Genomic DNA, 8498 nt, shown 5'->3' with positions numbered 1-8498 from the left:
CCATGTTTGTGTGGAGTTTGCATGTTCTCCCCATGTTAGCGTGGGTTTCCTGTGGGTGCACTGTAAATTCTAACATGTTCAGTTTACTTAAAAAAAGTTTGGAAACCGATTGCCTTATTTTTGCAATATAAACTTACAAGGAAATCTTAAGTTAAGTTTAATTATTGCCTTGAAGTAAGAAAACTAAAAATTATAAAGTAAACTAACTGTTAAAAATTAAGTAAGTTTAATAGAAAATTCTAGTTAACATACTTGTCATTATTTAGTAATCTTACTTAGGGTTTTATAGTAAGATTACTTTAATAACTCTATTTAACTAATACTGTTCTACCATGTTCAGTTAACATCTTGAATGCTAGTAGTCTCAACATTGTTTTAATCCACCATTTTAAGTAATGTCAACTAAAGAAACTACGTGCAATCGGTTTCCACATTTTCTTCAATTAAACTGAACATAAAATATGTAGTTCAACCTACAAGTAATGACATTATACAGGTCTTAAATGTAAACATTTTATTTGACAAAATTAGCAGAATTTCACAATACACTTGTGATATTTTAGTATCACAATACACTTGTACACAATACAGTTTTGTAAAAACCTGTTGTAAAGTGCTGTAATATACTGTAAACAGCAATACAGACAAAAAATATAAACATGTTCAACCCTAAAACACAAGTTTTCGAAAAGGTTTGAAAATCTATCAAAAAAACTTTAAATACTTGACACTTGGAAAAAAGATACTTGAATTAGTGTAATTAAACATGCCATTGCACCAGCACCTTAAACATGGCAGCATATAGACACTCACAGAGGAACAGATATTACGCTTTAAAGCTAATTTGTTAGACTGTGTAGTTTAGATTTTCCTACAGAAAATATCACATTAGTGTGGTCAAAAGTATTGAGTTTGGTATCAATCAATACTGAAATATTAAAAATATCCATTTTCCACCAGCATTTGAGTGCTACTGAGCTCGTTCTTAAACACCATTGATTGGCCACTGTGTTCACATGCTCAACAGAAATGACTGTGATTGGCTGTGACTGTCATAGGTTTACCATTTTTCACTGAGTCCAAACAAAGTTACACAGACACTGAAGTGTTTCAAAGCCATGTCGATAGCAGATTTGTTTAGAAGCTAACATATAAGCTATCTGGTGATGAATCGACTGATCGACAGTGCTTTGAAGTTATCCAGTGTCTTTGTATCTTTGCACCTGGTGAACAGTGGTGAAGTGTGGTAAAAATAATGACCTTCAAAGCCAATCAGTCATATCTACTGAGCATGTGAACACAATGGCCAATCAGTTCTTGCAATGTTAGTGGGAAATGGATGGACTTTTTTTTATTTATTTCAGTACTGATTGGTACCAAACTCAATACTTTTGACAACCCTATAAATCACAATACACTTTTTTGGTAAAAAAAAAAAAAAAAAAGTGTTTTAAACACCAAAATGCTGCAGTCCTAAATGTAACACTGCAAACAGCAACATGTTAAAAAGCAACACTTTGTAATTAAACATGCCATTATACCTGAACCTTTAAACATAAAGCACAGCAGTATATAGGCACTCGCCGAATAAAACACATTACGCTTCCCTCCCAGCAAAAGCAACACACGTTGAACAAATTCAAATGCATTGCTCAAAGTCTTTGGGTAGTCCGAATTCAGTGTGTAAATCAAAGCAAAAAAAGAGACATACTGCATGTGGCAAAGTCCATAACCACTTTTCCTTCCAGTATAAAGGCCCACATTGCATCCATAATGAGGTTCTTTAGACATCTTCACACACGACAGTCAGCAGGCCAACATCTTCTGCACTGAAGTCCGACTCTACAATTACATCCTATGAATAGAGAAAGAAAAATAAGTAAAGTTTGATATTCTAAATGGCACTAATAAAGCCTGTAGTGGCCAGGAGACCAAAAGCAGAGGTGAAAAAAATACAATTCCTTGTGCTTAATTTAGTAACACTTTAGTAGGAACCAATTACCCTATTAACTAGTTGCTTATTAGCATGACTATTTGTGTTTATAGTACATTTTACGTTCAAATGCTTCTTATAAGAAGGCCTTGCTATGGTGCTCCTTCTTCAATGTAGACCAACACGATGGATTTGCCTGTACTGCTTCTACTAGGCTTGTCATGATAGTGGAATTTATTACCAATCCATATAGTAATTTTAAAAACATCCATTTCCTGCTAACATTTGAGCATTGTTGAGTGTCATTTCTGTTAAGCATGTGAACAGAATGGCAAAACAGTGCTGTTAAAAATTGGCTCAAAAGTGCTTAAAATGTTAGCAGGAAATTTGCTGCTTAAAATTGCAGCAGAGATTGGTACTAAATTCCAGTATCTTGAACATGATACTATTCTAAAGGAACAATAAATTTTTTTAAATTACAGAAACACTGTAATGTAATAAAACAAACTGCAGTAAAAGTACTTTTAAAACATTTTCAAGAAATTAAATGCAAATGTGTGAGAGACCAATTGGTGCTACATAATCAATATAAATATTTTGTAGGGAAAACTTAATAAATTGGGAACCGATTCATGAATGCATTTGGTTTTGCTAGATTACAGCAGTGAGTCAAGTTTGCATTATTTAGCACACTTTTTAAAAAAATGTATTAATAACTATTTTTTTAATAAGAAAATTGATGTTTTAGTATGGCTTTTAGAACAAGGGTGCAGCCATCTACAATCCCACAGCAGGTGACTTCACAGGGTTGGTTATGATACGGAGCATCTTTGACTTTGTGGCTTTTAACACTATCTTTTTACATCTTAATCCAGCAGGTCCTTTCAACTGAAATTATTTTTCTCTCAACATATTACATAGGTATTACACTTATTAAGATTTTTTTTCAAGCTAATCTTCCTCCTTTTTAAAACAAGTGTGTTTAAAAATTAAAGAAATGCATTCATTACTTCACTGGCCTATGAAGCTAACTGACCCTGTGACGGCACAAGCTGCAGTATTTGCAACATAGCAATGCTCTTGCTCCAAAGGCCATAATATAACATCCCTCTTACTTTCAAATACTTACATTAAATGCATTTGTTTTATTTTTATAAAATTGAAAATTTTTATTAATAAGTGAAGTAAACTGGAATGACTGCTTCATTTCCAGTCTAAGAAAGCAGAAACAATAATACTACTTACAAAACACATCCTGAAAATTTCTTTAGACTCATCCCTCTAAAGGACTGAAAGACCCCGGAGAACTGCTGCCAGATGACCTTGAAAAAGTAAAGACAGGTAGACATGCATTATAGCCCAATGAAAACATCAAATGCAATTTATTGCAATCAAATGCAAATTATGATTCAAAGATGATGTCACAAAAATACCTTTGAATTAACATGTTGAAAATTTCTTCTAGTTTTCTTCTGCAATTTTCTCCTGTTTTTTTTTTTTTTTTATTTCAATCAAACTAGCAGTGTGTGTCCAATGCAGCTTAGAACTTGGATCTCACATTTCTTCCTGATATTCAATTGAATTCTGCAAAGATCCAATCAAAACATTATTAGTCATTAATAACATTCAAAAACACAAATTCACAAAATCACACAAAGTTTTGAAAAGAAAACAAACCTTCTGCAGCACTTGCATCAGCTGGTGTTTCCTCTATGACTTCCTTCTGGATGTCACTGTTGTGCACAAAAACGTAAAGTGTTATTGACATGGCTAAGCGAAATTCTAAAACAAAAAACAGAAATCAGAAACACATGCAATGATACAATGCAATGCCATTGAGCAACAGATGTTACACTTTAACATGACATAGTTAAATGTTCTTGAATAATAAAAGCTGCCAAATACTCCCGGCGCCTGTCATCAAAAGCATGAGCTATACTTGTCACCAAACAGTAATAAACACAACCCCCGATTAAATATAATCGTGGCATTGTTGCTGGTGTGCCTTACTTTTATGCGCATTAAAAGTGGAATAAATATTTGTCTCAATAGATGTCTTTAAAAGGACACTGAACTTTCTGACTAGGGTTGCACGGTTTACCGGTACTATGGTAGTATCGTGATACTATGTCTCCAAGATACTGGCGGTGCCACTGTAGTTTGTAAACGGTAGTATTGTCATTAACAGTCTGCCTACAATACATAATGCTGCATGTGAAAAAGTCACTAAAATACTTACACGATTCAGCAACAATAGATCATTGTATTTTAATAGTCTATGGAGCCTTCTAAGGTTGTAAAACTGTAGAATTTGCGCCTTTTATAGTAGCCTATTGCATATTTTGTGATGGTTCATTTTGAATCGGAATTCGTTCTTTCCTGTCAATATGATATAATAGCTACAACAACCGTGACAATCTATTAAAAAGAATGACTCATAAAGTGAAATTTTGAATTACTTTGGATTCTTATCCGATAATAAGTGTGAAAAAAGTATGATAGATGAAAAACCCAAAATAGCAACAGGAAACAATTTTTGACCACTTCATATAGCCTAGGTTTGTTGGAAAAATGCTCTTTTCTTTATGTATCTTTATTTTAATGTATTTTTTTGCTGGAATGAATACATTTTAGGTGAAGAGATGTGCAAATACTTTTTTTAACAATAAGGGAATTATTTAAATTCAAGTAGGCCTATAATAACATATACAATATATTATTTCTGACATTTTTCTTTATTTCATGGATTTAAGTTATGAATTACAGTATTGCAATACTACTTGGTATCACCATACTTCAGTTGGTATAGTATTGTAACATAAATAAATGGTATCACAACACAACAACCCTATTTCTAACTAGTCCTCAGATGATTATTCAAATGGACAAAATATTCGGACTATTCTTGATCATGCAGTTCTTTGCTGAGAATTTTGTTAAATGTACTTTTAATGCATTAAACGATTTAAAATTACCCTGACACTCAGTATGGAGACAAGGTAACGTTAATAGAACAATTCATGAATATGTTCTATGGCTTGTGCGGTATTGTTCAAAAAGTTTTCTTTGATGTGTAAGTGCAAAACTTACATTTCCACTGCATATCAGCTCACAAACTGGTAGTCTGAAATAAAAAATAAATAAAGGGTATAATGATATTACAAACCAAATATGCCACTCACAATACTCTAATGGTGTGCTACATTTTAAACAACCTTGTAATTGTTCAAATTTATTTGCCCTAAATTGTTAAAAATTAGTGAAACCTTCTTTAAAAATGCAAACTAACAGGTTTGGCAAAGCCTGTTTCTTTACAGAAAGTTTGCTTATAACAAAGGCTTGTTGATGCCTTTGTGTGATATTGAGCAAACAAAGGGATGTTTCTGTGCTTGGTTGTACGAGTTATACCACTTCATCATTAACGTTATCCATCACACATATTCAGTCGCGTCTGGTCAGATTTATTTGTCATTACAGCAATACAAAACACTGAATAACGTAACGGCAACACTGGAATAAACCTTCAAAACGGCATAAAGAAAAGACAAATAGCATATAAAACAAATAAATGAGTTAATTAAATATCTCTCGCATTTTCATAAGTTTAACTTTAAGTTTCATAGGGATTGTTAGCATAAGCACACTTTAGCATCATGTGTAAATATGTATCTGCCTCATACAGTGACACGAATCGTAATCGCATCGAAATCCTAAATTACCTACGACACTCACGGGTCCATTTTGAGCTGAAACTGCTTTATAATGTTCTAAAAGCCTCGGCGGGTTAAAACTGCTGCTGCCCCGGCGATCATGGAGAAAAAAAACGACTGGTCTGGTCATGAGCCGCTCGCTGACGCCGGACCGAATCACAGCTGATCTCCTCACCTGCTTCCTGCAGGTGATCTCATAAAAGTAAATCTTAAAAAAAAAAACACGCATATTTTCGTCACAACAAGCGCCACTAAAGTTCAGCGATAACTAACGTTACTGTATTTGTAATGCGGATAAATAGGTTTCGTTTTCTTTTTTAAAAATGTAGACCTACAGCTATGTGTTAACTTTACATCTATTTGAACGGATCATTGCGCGCGCTCTTGCTCTCTCAGTGCATCATTTAAAATGGCGCGGCCCGCTCTTTTAGAGCATAACACCCACTTTACAAATTACTACTAACTTTACAAATTATTAATAGTTATTAAAAAGGACTAATCAGCTAAAAATAGCTTATCTAGTAAAGTAGACAGTATTGCAAATAACGTGCAGTGGTCAAAACGTTTAGTCACAACATCATGGGCTATTAATTAGTTCACAAAACAGCAAACAATTTCACAAAGTGCAGGAAATAAACAGATTACTGATACTATACAAATAAAATCAAAGTAGTAATTAAAACGAAAAGTTTACCTTGATTTACAGCAGTACATCTTCTCAATAGGAAATCCTGTCCTACAATGGCGGTGCTGGGTGGCGGTTGGTTGTGACTCGGGATGGGGGATGGGAAATCACCACCCAGTACGCATGCGTAACAGCATGGCTTAGCCCTTATAAGCAATTTTACTCAAATTACATTAGTTATGGGAACTTTATACCTTACTATGTCAGCAACACTAATGCATTTCTAGTAAACTCAACAATTAGCTTAAAATTAAGTAAACACACTAGAATTTTGATAGTAAGGAATACTATTCGCATTTACAGTGTGCTCTGGTTTCACCTATAGTCCAAAGACATGCAGTACAGGTGAATTAGGTAGGCTAAATTTTCTGTTGTGTATGAGTGGGAATGAGTGTGTATGGATGCTTTCCAGAGATGGGTTGCAGCTGGAAGAGCATCCGCTGCGTAAAACATATGCTGGATAAGTTGGTGGTTCATTCCGCTGTGGCGACCCCAGATTAATAAAGGGACTAAGCCGAAAAGGAAATGAATGAATAAATATCAATTGGGAATATTGTCTCTAGTTCTTGTAATGCTTCACATCACAAGGCCTTAATGTATCTTTAGGAGCCACAAGTATTCATTTTGTTGCTGGTGTATGTTTTATTTAATCTTAACAAAAGAAAATGCTGAAAAATATGTTTAATGCACTTCTAAAAACAAGCCGCTTGCATCTTATAAGACCTGGGGGTAAATTAACTGCAACTTAAAATTTTTTGGTAAACTATCCCTCAAAATCACAGAACCTGTGGTATTGACAAGTATATCAAGGTTCATCAGACTAGAAACAGAAAAAAAATGCAGTAAATAAATTGTAAACTCAAATACTTTCAATTGTCATTTCACCATTAACTAACATGAGTGGGTCAAAATTATGTAAAATTTACATTTAATATTTGAAATATGTAATATTATTTCATTATTAAGATGTTTCCAAATCTATGAGGAATTGAGAAAGATATTTAGGTCAAATTGACAGAAATGTTTGTTAATTCTTACTTTATTAAGTGATTAGATTCATGATTTTTTTGTATGAACTGAGTTTATACATACTCAAAATTATCACAGAGACTTTGCTTTTTATATGTAAACTGCTTATCAACTATTCAAAATACCCTAGGAACCACTTAGCAAGTCATTATAGACCACTATAAATGCCATGCCAACACACTAAAATCTGCACACAACACCTTGGCGACCACATAATGAAGCCCTGACAAACATGCCAACACTTTCTTTCCTCAAAATTTTGTTTGCTATTTTGCTGTGAATATATAATGCACAAATCCAGTATATTTCTTTCTGGGCTTTTTGCCACTTCTTACAGAGAAAGGACAGGGTGCTGGGGGAGAGATTGAAGGAATTTGATCAGAATGCAGGAGTAGGTCAGAATTGAACTTGCATCATTTGAATGAGCTTTACGAATCAATATAGGAAAATCTGTTTTTAAACTCAGAGATTGGCATCTGTTTCTATGGATCACTATGCTTGATTATTTATCAAAGCGATCTGTAAACGCTCGAGAACAAGCTGACTGTGCGTCTGCAACCATAATTATTCACATTTGTGAATATCTACATCTGAAATAGGCTCAGCAGGACAACACAAATAAACACATACTCTCCTTTATAAGGTTTTATAAAATCAGAACCAGAGACTGCACAATGTCATTGCATCAAGAAAGTCTCATATATTATTGCTGAGTGATGACAAGCTCACACATACACACTTGTACAGCTATCTTTGTGGGGACTTTGGCTTTTTTTTAAAACTACTGATTTAAAAAGAGTTGAAACAACACAATTCTTGTGCTTTTTTGGGACAACTTTATTGTTTTAAATTCCATCTACTTAAATTTGGAAAAACAATTAAGTTAACTTAATCAGTTTGTGCTGGGACAACGTGAAAGTATTTTGTGGAATTCAGCATTTTTTACAGTGCATAAACGTAATGATTTTTGTACTGTACATTGTACAAACTGTATGTATTGTTTCCCTACCACTAACCCTCACAGAAAACAGTAGGCATTTTTACATTTTCAAAATACTTTATTATGTGTGATTTCTGAGCCATTTTCCTCATGGGGACCACAGGGTAAAAATTTACCCGCATTGCTATACTTGTGGGGACT

At 33.8% G+C, this 8498-nt stretch overlaps 1 long non-coding RNA gene across 2 annotated transcripts; it reads right to left on the bottom strand.

The window, feature by feature from the left end:
• Positions 1 to 499: 499 nt before the first annotated feature.
• On the bottom strand, positions 500 to 6383 carry LOC147840655 (uncharacterized). 2 transcript variants are annotated; one of them, XR_015509519.1, is made up of 6 exons: positions 6338 to 6383; positions 5024 to 5057; positions 3611 to 3666; positions 3367 to 3517; positions 3179 to 3255; positions 500 to 1855 (listed from the first exon to the last, which is right to left on the bottom strand). It is a non-coding gene; the product is annotated as an uncharacterized LOC147840655 (long non-coding RNA). The 2 variants fall into 2 exon arrangements; XR_015509520.1 differs by lacking the exon at positions 6338 to 6383 and adding an exon at positions 5666 to 6021.
• Positions 6384 to 8498: the final 2115 nt, after the last annotated feature.

Source organism: Danio rerio, chromosome 15, assembly GCF_052040795.2.
Source record: "Danio rerio strain M-AB ecotype USA chromosome 15, GRCz13ab, whole genome shotgun sequence".
In the NCBI taxonomy this organism is placed as follows: Eukaryota; Metazoa; Chordata; class Actinopteri; order Cypriniformes; family Danionidae; genus Danio; species Danio rerio.
This window is presented reverse-complemented; position numbering and strand designations above follow the sequence as displayed.